The sequence below is a fragment of the Panthera uncia genome (genome assembly GCF_023721935.1).
Source record: "Panthera uncia isolate 11264 chromosome C1 unlocalized genomic scaffold, Puncia_PCG_1.0 HiC_scaffold_3, whole genome shotgun sequence".
Taxonomy (NCBI): Eukaryota; Metazoa; Chordata; class Mammalia; order Carnivora; family Felidae; genus Panthera; species Panthera uncia.
This window is the reverse complement of record NW_026057584.1, coordinates 26,236,833-26,249,547: the sequence shown is the minus strand read 5'-3', so window position 1 is coordinate 26,249,547 and position 12,715 is coordinate 26,236,833. Positions and strand designations below refer to the sequence as shown.

At 39.8% G+C, this 12,715-nt stretch overlaps 1 protein-coding gene across 2 annotated transcripts in view; it reads right to left on the bottom strand.

The window, feature by feature from the left end:
- The window catches only part of LANCL1 (LanC like glutathione S-transferase 1), a 37,095-nt gene that overhangs the window by 18,770 nt on the left and 5,610 nt on the right, over nucleotides 1-12,715 (bottom strand). The gene's annotated exons all lie outside the window — the stretch shown is intronic.

Genomic DNA, 12,715 nt, shown 5'->3' with positions numbered 1-12,715 from the left:
ATATATGTATATATATAATTGAGGTGTTGTCTGAATGCCTGTCACAGTAGATAGAGCCTTCCCTCTGAAGCCGATTGGTCTCAGGGCAGACTCAAAGATGTGGAGTAGGGAACCTACCTGCCTGCAGCATTTCCAGAAACTCATTTCTCCCCTTAAAGTACATTTTCCATCTCATTTACCATTTTTAGAAGATACAGAGCCTCTGTTTAAATCTAAATTAATAGAGCCAATCTCTTCATGGATTTCAGTGCAGTAAAAATGCAGTCTGCAAAATTACTTTTCACTGTACTGAGGACAATTTTAAATTTAGATAGTTTTCTCATTTTGCATGGGTAATCTCCAAAGCTTTGTGCTACAGACAATTCAATTTCACATGTATATTAAGGCCAAATTTTCATTTCCTGCCTAAGTTAATAACCTTGTCTGCTCTTTCAAAGTGGCTTGGTGTTAGGAATTCCACAAGCTGATGATCGGACGTACCAGTGCTGAAGGTCTGCAGACGTAAGTGTACAAAACCATGTATGTAAGAAAAAAAAAGCTCCTTTTCACAAATGATCAATGTCAAGAGCTTCTTCTGCAATTAGGTCCTTAAATGGCTTCATCTCCATCCACACAAGGCATCTGCCAGTGATCCATTTAAATTGTTACCCTTTCATTTTGGCCTCCTATTCCCATTGCTGCCTGAACTCCCCTAATTGAGTTCTGTGAGCACTGCAGCCAGATAATGACATGACTGAAGTCTGAGAAAATACAAAGTGATTAAATACGAGCCCAATGATTGTTTTCCTTTTCAAACCTTTGTCTCTCATTATCAACAATTCCTCTTGGCCTAAATATTTTACAAACAAAACCCACTGAAGTTTGCAGTGGTAAGGTTTGATGCATTTCTCACGAAAAACAGGTAGTCATTTCTCCATTCCACCATATTTCATTTAGATGGAAAACTTTTTTTCTTTTTGGTTAGCAGAGAATTCTCTTCCTGGGTTCTGTTCCTCTTCTTCTCATTCTGGGCCTCAGCATCCCTGTATTTTGGTTCAGCGATCTGCGCCTCAGTTTACGGTGTCTACCTCCTGTCACAAGACACCCATGGATGAAAGGGTTTCAAGTGAGGAGTGTTGCTGCCAATTCACAGAAGTTTCTTGTATAAACTTACTAGAAATGAGTCTAGGTCCAGAAAGTAAGACAAAATGTGTAAGTCGAAGACATTTAATGACTCATCAATTCTGTGTACCCCAGATGACCCGATAGAAAAAATGGGGGAGCTGTGTGTGGTTAAATGTCTTAAACCCGATCGTTATGTTCTCCCAACCTTTAGCAATATTCATGCATATAACATCACCTTTGCATAAATACTGAATGCTGAGAGATAACTAGCAAGGTAGGAAATAAAGACACAACCTTGAAGGCTTGGCAGGGAAAACTCACCCCAGTCCCCTTACATATACCTGCAACCCTGGCCCCGGTCTATGCTTTAAAAAACTTTTCAAATGTTAATTTTTATAAAAATAAGTTTGTTATTCATGGAAAAAGTCAAATGGTACTGCAAGGCTACTATGCTTCTCATCCACTGAGATATTAATATGCCTCTAGGGCAGGGCCAGGTTTGGGAGGGAGGACTGCAGTTGTATCCATTCATAAACTCATCCCCAAGTATGATTTCAGCCTGTAAATGACATTTAATATAATGAGAAAGAACATTCGTACTGGCTTCTAGGATAACAACCATCCAAACTGGTCATGAGACTCAACACAGGATGATATATGGAGCTTAATCTTTTTAATGTTTCATTTTTCTTTTTATCACAGGATGTGCCACTTAATCAGAGTATTTGGGGCTTAAATTTGAGCAGCAGATAAAATTTCATTCTATATTGTTCACTAAGCGAAAGGCAGGATAAAGGAGATTTGCTTCCTTCTTCTACCCTTTCACCTTTTCTTCCAGAACAGAAAAGACTAAAGTCAGACGTAAATTTTGATTGCATTGGGGTGCCTGGCTCAGTTGATTAAGCGTCCCACTCGATTTTGGCTCAGGTGATAATCTCACAGTTTGTGGGATCGAGGCCTGCGTGGGGCTCTGTGTGGACAGTGGAGAGCCTGCTTGGGATTCTGTTTCTCCTCCTCTCTCTCTGCCCCTCACACACTCACTCTCTCAAAATAAATAAACATTCAAAAATAAATTTTGAATGCATTTAGTTGTAAAAATATACTTCAAATAGTTTTAGATATTAGAATTACTTCATAAAAAGGAAAAAAAAAAAAGGTGCCTGGATGGCTCAGTCGGTTAAGCATCCAACTCTTGATTTCAGCTCAGGTCAAGATCCCACTTTTTGTGAGTTTGAGACCTGTGTCAGGCTCTGTGCTGACAGTATGAAGCCTGCTTGGGATACCCTCTCTCCCTGTCTCTCTGCCCTCCCCTGCTTGTGCGTGTACTCTCTCTCTCAAAAATAAGTAAATACACATTTAAAAAAAGAAAGAAAAAAAAAAAAGAAAGCTGCCCCCCCTTAAATCTGGAGGGATTTTGACATCTTCATTGACATAAAATTGATGTTAAAATATCCTGTTTCTTAGCTGGTCCACTCCCTGATAACTACTGTCATTATTAGGCTATGAAAACTAATGCTTTTTTGGTCTGAATTTTATTGTCTTGTTAAATTTGCTCATATATATGACTTAAACTTATTGACATATTCTAAATGGGAAAATAATCCATATGAAGAGAGATACATTAAGAAATGAGTAAAGCAAAATCTAATCCATTATTTGCCCATTAATCCCAAAGTCATTAAAGGTGACCAATAAAGCATTTGGGATAACTAATCCTGTTCAGTAATGAGTACTCTCCTTCAGGAACAAGAGATTATTGCTACTCTGGTTGGTCGTACTTCATTTCCTATAGGGTATAGGAAAGTTGTAATAGGGATACCCCCTCTATTTTACATGCAAATCCAGATAAATATAACATCAGGAAAAAAAATCATTCAAGTACCTTTTAGAATCAAGCATGTGAAGTTAGCAAATGCTTTAGATATGGCAAGTGCATTCCTTAGTTATTCACAGCTTTGGAGGCTGGGTTGGTAGAAGAAGCATGGACAGAAGTGGGCAGAGTATTCCCTCCATCCCAGGGTGAAAAACAATACCATCAAGGAGAAGGAGGTATGATGGGGCGTGGACCACAAGGGGAAGACTGAACTGGAGCCAGTGCATGGTATTCCCGGAGAGTGGAATTAATTACCTGAGAAAATCCATGTGGATGAGAAGGCTAGGAGATGACACGGTTAATAAGGACAGTTTCCTTGGGGGTTCAAATTAAAACCAGACATAGAAATTTAGGTTTGATGCTAATCTATGGTTGGTTTATGTCGAGGAGTAGTATTTTTTTAAAAAGGCATTTTTCAAAGGTAACCCGATGGGTTAGTCTAGGCCCTCCAAGATGGGACTGAACATGCAGGACTTTGTTAGGGAACTGCATCCTGGACACCTACCACATGAAGAAAACACCAGCAATTACACACTTTGGCTTGTAATCACATGCCACTTCCACCTGCACCCCCTGGACTCGAAGAGGTTGCCTCACGTAACTACACTGAAGTTGAGAGGTTTAATCCTCCTAGGAGTCCAGAAGGAGAGGGACACCAGATATGGGTGGGCACTAAGCACGTCTAACACAGGGCCTGGCAGTGGGGAAGAGGCAGAGAATGAGCCAAACCTGTACAGTTCAGGTTTGGGATGTTCACTAGACATCCAAGCAGAGAGGTCAGATAGGCAGCTGGATGTAAAAGTCCAGAGTTCAGGGGAGAAAGGCTGGACAAATGTCCTCCAAAGGTGTGGGGAATCATGTGACTACTAGAGTAGTCAATGATTCTCTGATGCACTTCAGGAGCAAGTGGGCTGCAAGATTCATCAATCCTATGTAGGCAGGGGTTGCTTTTAACTATAAAAACAAACAAACAAACAAACAAACAAACAAAACCAAAAATCAAAAACCTCCTTTGTGGTCTGAAAGGCCAGAAGCAGTCCAGACATACACTACTTTGAGCTTACAACTCCTAAATCTTGTCTGGTTACTTATAACTGGGGGCCAATATGACAGCTTCTAACCGTAAGCGTCTACACAAATTTAATTAAAAGTGAACAATTTACAATAAAGTGTCTCAGTCACACTAGCCACATTTCAAATGCTCCAGAGCTACAGGTGGCTAGCAGCTGCCATAATGGACAACAAAATAACTTCTCTATCACTGCAGAACGTTCTAAGGACAGCACTGCTCTGAACACCAGAGACAGATGTCATTCTGCATAAGAAGTTCAGGAAGCCTGGCACTGCCCCCACAGTTCATCCTAGAAATCTGTTTTTGGAATGTTGGTAACTAATTTAAAGAAAAAATGATACCGTGAGGACTGAAGAGAACTTTGCTGTAATAGGAATCTGTCCTGATTTTTAGTACGGAAGCTCTGAACTAGATTTTTCTGTTCGGTCTCCTTCTGTAGCTACTACTTGGGGAAGGGAGGATAAACTGCTTAGGGACACTTCTAAATCTGCAATTTCCTTACTCAGCTACTTATCCCCAGTAGTACTATAAATATAGCCAGCTGTTGAGAAGTAATTAATACCAAGCCTTTGAATTTCCGAGGGATCATTAGTCCTATTCATCTTGACCAATCAAGACCTTGGTGTGTCTCAAATGTATATGGAGATGATAAAAATCTCCAGAGATGTATGAACTCTCAAAAACACTTGTCTGTGAGTCTGCATTTTAGAGATTATGCCTTAACATTATTCATTTATTTTATGACCAGTCTGCACTGATGTGAAAACCTCTGCCACTGCACATCCTCTTACGGAGTATTTGCTTGCAGGTCAGGGTCTTTTCAAGATTCTCTTCGTGTAATCTGCTGGGAAGAGCCGTGTTCAGACTGCAATACTGCTGGAGTCACTAGAGATGCTACCACCGACGATGGTCTTAATGGTTCTGAGCGGTACGGAAGCGGGGACTCCCTGGAAGGTGATGGATGACTGAGTTTCAAATAAACTGTTCCCTAGTCAAAACTTTGAAAGTTCACCAATTACCACAGTTTTCTTTTTTCCTTTCAGATTTAGGAAAACATAAGTGACTGTTTTCTCTAATTAACCCCGTACAGTATGATCATCTGTCTACATCAGGTTGGTACTTTCTGATACGCTGTTCATTTTGTCAACAAAATCACAGCTGTCTTTAGGGCACAGTTCCCATTCCTAGTCACTGCTGTTTCTGTGCACAGTGCTCTCCACGGAGCCCGCAGTGGACACTGCCCGGACCAGTAGCTCTGCTCAGCTGTCAGAGGAAAGCCAAGCATGACAAGCCGCGGCGCATCGGGAGTACAGGTAGCATGGGGAGAAGACCAGTGTGCCTCTGCACCATTAATTACGTAGTATCGTCCCACACAGAGAAGTAGGAAAGGCAGAGGGCAAAAAAGCCCTTGGAACATGTGTCTTCTTTTCTCTCTGATGCATTTCCAGAGCTGACTGAGAGGAAAACAGATTTTCAAAAAAGGACACATCATACTTTCCTCCTCCTTCCCTCAGTACCCTGCTTCATAACTGTCAAATTAGGAAGTGCTCCTAGTCTTTTATTCAGACTGCCATTAATAGGTGATAAATCTTTCAGCATAGTGGTCATTAAGAGCACGGGCTCAGGAATTGATGTCTGGGATTGAAGTCTCACTCTACCACTCACTAGCTGTGTGATTTTACCTCGCTTACTAAACCTCTCTGTGCCTAAGCATGTTTACCTATAAAATGGAAATAATAGTAGCTACTCTATAGCCACTGTGAATCATGCTGATCAGTACAAGTCCCCAGCACACAGTGACTAAATAAATGCCCAACTCCATTATACTGTGAACTTCACCAAGTGTTGAAAGAGTGACTCCATCTGATTTGTGATGCCTGATTGAAAGGGACAGAAAGTACAGAGGGAACTATACTCTTCTTCCCATGTCCCTGCCTCTCTCCACCCTTACTGGCTCCTCTGACTAGAAAAATGTTCCCTATACACGTGCCATCTGGCCCCTCTCTTGAGCTTCTGGGAGTCTTCTCTGTTTTCAGGCTCTCCCTCTTTTCTCTCCTGTTTCCCAAGGGCTAATCCATACATGGGCTATCCAGATGCTCTGAGTCTAAGGAGGTAAGTTCAAATCAGGTGGCAAGAAGGAAGAAACCCACTTGACATCCAGGTCTAAACAACAGGCTCTCTATCCAGCTTTACCAAGTATAAAGCAGATGTCATGAGCCCTACCTAATTTCCGAGTTCATTTCTCAACTGGATCAGAAGTTAAGGGGAAAGAGATGTGATTAATTCTTCTACATCCTAACAGAAACGAAATGAGTTGAATTCCACTGTCTTCCCATTCCATCTAGTTTTGTGTTAAGTGACTGTTTTTAGCTTGCATAGGTGGTAGCTAGAATAGTAATAGCAGGACACTGTCCATTCATTCATTTGTTCATTCATTCAACAAATATTTATTAAGCACCAACTATGGACCTGGCATTGTGTTAAATGCTGAAGATGCTCAGAATCAAAATGACAAAACATAGCCCCGCCTCCTTGGTGTTGTCTAGAAAAGTCAAATTGCTTAGATAGGTCTTCTTTCTTTCCCTCCTGCCATTTCTTCTGGTCTATCAACATTCTCTTCCTGTTCTCAGTGTTTCGCCCCAGCACACTGGTAGCATTTGAACCCTATACTTGTTTCAAGCCCGTATCTTAGCCACTTAAGATAACCTACAGTGTAATGAAATCAACACAGTAAAAAGTGCAGTCAGAAAGGAAGTAGGTGATACCCTGGCAGTTCTCTATCTAGTGCTCACTGTGAAGGGCTCTAATAAACCCAGTGTGGATCCACACCCTTTTTTCCTTCCACTTGCCTTGGCAGCGCTGGCTGCGAGGCACAGGCGCTTCTCATGAAGGTGAAGGACACTTGGCTGGGGCTCAAATTAGGCACTGAAATGCTGGCTCTCATTGAAAAGTTACGTAATAAAAAGATGAAGTTGCAAAGAAAAGATACCTGGCCAGAGTGATTCCTTTCAAATAAGTCTGGTATCAGCAGAAACTAAGCCCCACGTGCTAAAGCTGTAGCTCAAAGGCTATACATTTGGCAGATCAGAGGAACAGCATCTTGAAACACTTTAATGACTTGCATTTAGAGCGCAAGTTAATATTACTCCAGGGATTATGCTGCATATCCTCTTATTTAAAATGTTATCTAATACTTGAAAAGGGGAAATATATGCTGATCTTAGCCTCATTAACTTTGTGAGTTGGTTATAGAAGACTGGGTTATGTCTTTTAGAACTAAAGCCCCTAGAGTCCTGTGTGTGTGTGTGTGTGTGTGTTTAAGTGTGAGCTGATCATCATTTCCCTTAGGAATCATCATAGTTAAGACTGGGAAAAAATGAAATTAAATGAGGGCTAGCACTTTCCCTCACTCTTTCTTAAAGACACTAGTGAGATCAGCTATCTCTTGGGTTTACTTAACTTTTCTACTATGCTATCTGCAAGGGAAGCAATCTTTTCTCCTAAATGCTTATTTCTAACACAAAAATACTTCATCTGCTCATTTAATTCTCTGTAATATCAATTCCTCACCAGTGCTTTATAATTTCTATTTTATTAAGGTACTTTAAAATCTCTTCCTCCCTGGAAGCTACCTGGAACGAAAACCAGAGCAGCCCAAAGATAGGTGCCATCAGGCTCTCGAATGAGTCCCAACAGATTCCAGGACACCACCTAGGACCACTTAGTAGCTGGCCATTGGGTATGATCTTAAGGGGACTCCATGCTTGTCATTTTTCCGTACTGTCTGCTGCTATGTGCACAGGCATAAAGAGCAATTCTTGATGGAGCACCTAAAGAACAGAAATGTTTTCCTTGCTTCACAAGCTGGGAGCACATTCTGTAAAGAACTCCTGGTAAGTCCAGCAGGAAAGGATTATGGCTAAGAGCGAACAATTCAGTGCTTATTGCTGGCACATGTCATACATCAGTATCACGATGCATTACACTTCAATGTACTAAATTCTATAAAGGATATTCTATAAAGGAATTCTATAAAGAACTATAAAGTTCAGTGAAAGGAACTGGGCCTGTTCATTTCAAATATTGCTTATTAACAGCTGTAACAGCTACCGATTATTTTCAGACTAACAGATACTTCATATGAGAAGATCCACAACAAGCGTTTTCAAATACAAGCAATTATGAAGAAAAGCTTCTGTTCTGGCCCAGTGAATTTTCTACCCTGAAACCATGTTGAATATATTAATTTAGGATTAGGAAGCATGGAAACAACTTCTATAGCACAATGCTGGAGATTTCATTTTTCTGGCTGCAAATGCCCATAAATCTTTCCACGGTTTGCTTTATGTCCGATCCCAAATAACTTCTTCCTATAGACTTTTAGTTATTACTCTTGCCTGTCTAGCTCATGTTTCCCTCTTTCCTTCCAAATTCCTTTCATGTTTTATCCTAATTTTTTTCTAAAACACTTAAAACTCACTAGTCATTAGTCACATCTAAAATGTTTGGACAGCACGAGTATCATCATGTTACCACTGCTCAGCGACCCCACCCTACAGCTCATGTGCACACATTCTCCATACGTGATACATCCTAAAATGTAGGGAGTGAACCCAGATGTAGAAGTGGAGAGTAAATACACACACAGGCACACACTCTCATGGGGTAAAGACAGGGCCTCTAAAGCCAGACTTGCTGAGCTGAAGCTTAACTTTCTAATTTACCGGCTATGTAACCAGGAATAGGTACTCAGCCTTGCTTTGCTTCAGTTTTCTCATCTGTGAAATGGGGATACAAAGAGTATCCACACCACAGAGCTGTTCTGAGATTTAGGTTAGTTAACGAATGCCAAGCACTTAGAATGGTGTCCTGGCATATAACATTAGTTACTGGCATATGCGCGCACACACTGGATCCTGTCAAATGTCAATCCCAGCAACGTTTTATTAATAGGCATCATTTTTAACCTTTACTTCTGTCCTTTATCAGTCAAATGATCATGAAACTGCATATTGATGATCCTCATTCCCTTGGGAACCAAAATTTACTCCATATATTTTATTATTAAATTACTGAATTCTTGTTTCTGAACATCAGTAATAATTTGTTACCTCTCAATTACTGCCTACAAAATTGATTATTCACAATACTTCATTCCTGGATAAGCATGAACCCCAGAGCGATGTATTACCGTAACTGCCTCAATGGCCAATATGAGACAGCTGCTGGTTTGAACAATTCTCCCCTCCTTTCTTTCCTAGGGTAAAGGCATCTTATTTCTCTGTTGTGAATAATAATAATTAAAAAAAAAAAAAAAGGTAAAAATCAGTTAAGCCTCTGACTTAGGCTCAGGTCATGGTATCACAGCTTGTGAGTTCAAGCCCTGCATTGGGCTCTGTGCCGACAGCTCAGAGCCTGGACTGCTTTGAATTCTGTGTCTCTCTCTCTCTTTCTCTCTCTCTCTCTGTCTCTGCCCCTCCCCCACTTGGGCTCTGTCTCTCTCACTCTCTCAAAAATAAACATTAAAAAAAAAAAAAGGTAAAAGTCAGGAATACAGACTGTAAAACTGCACTGTGACACCCACAGCATGTAAATATGTAGGCTTTAGTGAAAATGATGCTTGAATCCTATTAAAAGCCTACACTGACCGTTCTCATCACTGTGTTATATCCTCTGCTTCCATTTTATAATAAAAGCCAAGATAATTTCAGTTGTAAACTAGTTTGTAAAGGCAATGTACTTTCTAAAGCAATGACTTGCTACTTTTAAATTTTTATTTAACCTGTACACATCACCCTTACCAATAAAGCATTATGCACACGGTGTTTTCTAAAGCACATATAACACAGGTACAGAAATTCTAATAAGTAGCTTGTCACTCTTAGTCTCAATTTTTCCTAAAAAAATAGAAAGTGGGAAAAAATGATGGGAGTCCAATTTTTCAGTTTTAAGGGCATATGTGATATTAAAAACACATGGGCACGGCACCTAGGTGGCTCAGTCAGTTAAGCATCCGACTCTTGGTTTTGGCTCACGTCATGATCTCACGGTTTGTGATTTCGAGCCTGGCATTGAGCTCTGTGCTGGCAGCAAGGAGCCTGCTTGGAATTCTCTCTCTCCCCCTCTCTCTCTGCCCCTCCCCTGCACATGCTGTCTCTCTCAAAATAGATAAATAAACTTAAAAAAAATAAAAGAACAAAACAAAACCACATGGGCTTCTTTCCTAAAACTTTCATTTTCAAGATCAAGTGAGCAACTGAGGCAAATCCAGTCATAGCATGAATGAGGTATTATGAAGCTGGACAGTTTCCATTTGTAGCTTTTTATAGTCACAAAGCAGAAACACAGACATATGACTATGGGGTTTACTATGGATTAATGCAGGGTAAAAACAAATTAAGAATTTTATAACCCTGTGACAAGCAAGCAGGAGTTTGAGAGGATGTGGAAAGGAGAGGCAGGTAACGTTTCAGTCACGCTGAGAAAACGCTGACATCTCCCAGTCTTTAGAACCAGTTGCAGCCCCTTTCTTGATAGAAGTTACACTTAGCTCTAGAAAAATTACTTATGAATTGGCATTCCTATCATACTTGCTTTCAATGGCAGGTTTTATGAAAGGACTATTACTTATTGAAATGAAAACAAAATTAAAAGTGTTTTGAAACAAACTCCAAATGTGAGTCTCCCGAGACACCCAGAGCAGGCAAAGTATTGTTTAGGAAACTTCAAAATATTTTAAAGATAAAAATTCCCTCCAAATTGGCAGACATTAGAGGTCTTTCTATAGGTGGAAAAAAATTAAGGCTCGTTGTCCAAATGCTTTGTGCAAACAATAAAAAAAATCATTTTTCTTGTTATATAGGACTCATAGCAGAGATTACTAGGATCTTACCCCAAATCCACTTAACCCCAGCTAACAGACTACGCTTACTATCCTTCCTGACAGGAGTGACCATGTGACTATGTTCCAGACAATGAAAAGTAGGTAGAGTTGAAATGTTGAGTGGGGCTTCCAGAAAGTCCTTTAAAAGGGGATGAGGGAAGCTTGTTGGATGAGAGGGCTCAGTTGGTTAAGCTTCGGACTCTTGGTTAGGCCCAGGTCATGATTTCACAGCCATGGGATACAGCCCTGCATCGGACTCCATGCTGACCACACAGATCCTGCTTGGGATTCTCTCTCTCAGCCCCTCTCGGCTTGTACTCTCTCTCTTAAATGAATAAATAAACTTAAAAAAATAAATAAAGGAGAGGAATGCATTCTTTTTTTTTTTTTTTTTGCCTCTTTTTCCTTTCTGCAGCCTGAAAGGCTGATGTAATGCATTAATCTTCAGCAGTGATCTAGCCAAGAGGTAGACGCCAGTGGCTGAGGGATGATAGAGCAGAAAGATATCCAGAGGCCATTATATCAACCCTGAACTGCACTGGCCTTCTTTTACAGAAGAGAAATAAACGTCTATCTTATTTAAGTCACTGTCATTTTGGTTTTTTCATATATGTGCAGCAGAACCTAACCCTATTCTAAATCCTGATTCTATCTGAATGAGCATTAACTATTAGATCATACTTCCACTGGGGAATGAAACTTAACAAAATAGGATGGTAACTTAAAGTTCTAATTAATAATAATCATAAAGTTCTCTCATACAAACTACATAATGATCACCAAATGCTCAATAAATACCAATGCTGAAGAAGGTGATCAAGTTTTAAAGCTTTTCTGTGATAAATTAGTGTTTCCCAAAGTAATATAATTTTGGACAAGTTAGCAACAAGAACAAACAACAATTAATATTTATAAAAAATATGACACTAAATTTTGGGAACAAATTAAAGAAAACAGAATCCTTATTTTCTAAAAAGTATCCCTCTTTGGAAGACAGAAAGGGGAATACAAAGAGTAACATACAAGTTAATACATAATTATGTAAACACTGGTTTGACACACAACACCAAGTGTGTTTATTACCTTAAAATGTTTATGAATCCACTTAACGGCAATAAAATAGCAATAATGAAGAGATGATACTTGGTAAGATAGAACAATGGGAAGAGAAGGTACTGACATGATTTCTTGTGTCAAATTAGCATTATGTAGTTTCTTATGCAACTCAGAGTTTTATACTGTTCAGACCGTCTGAACACTGGCAAGGGAACAAAAGCATTTTACTTACGAAAACATTGGAGGAGACAGTCCATTTTATGTGGGAATAATGGCTTTTTAACAGTGCTCAATTAGCAGACATCAGGATCCCTTCCTTCCAAAGCCATTAGCAAATTTATCTAGAAGATTTTATGCTACATCATAAAACACCCCAAACTGCTTAGTATGCCAATTTGCCTAAGACACTTGCCATATAAGCTGCTTTCAGGAGCCAGCAGTAAGTATCATAAATACTTAAAGACAAAAAGTTGAAGGATATTGGCATTCAAAGGAGATGACACTGGAAACTCATACTGCCAAAACATTTAGCCACACTTGCATTTTGCTTGGAGTGGAATTCCTTTTCTATTTCCTCTTCTATTTAACCTTTAGTATCTCATTCAGCCCCAGCAGTAGAGGGCCTGACTGATGGTTTTTCAACATTGTCAAAATACTAATTCAAACCTGAAGTCAATCCCCACTTCTTTTCTCCCTAAAGCAATGTACCTTATAATATGTAATAATA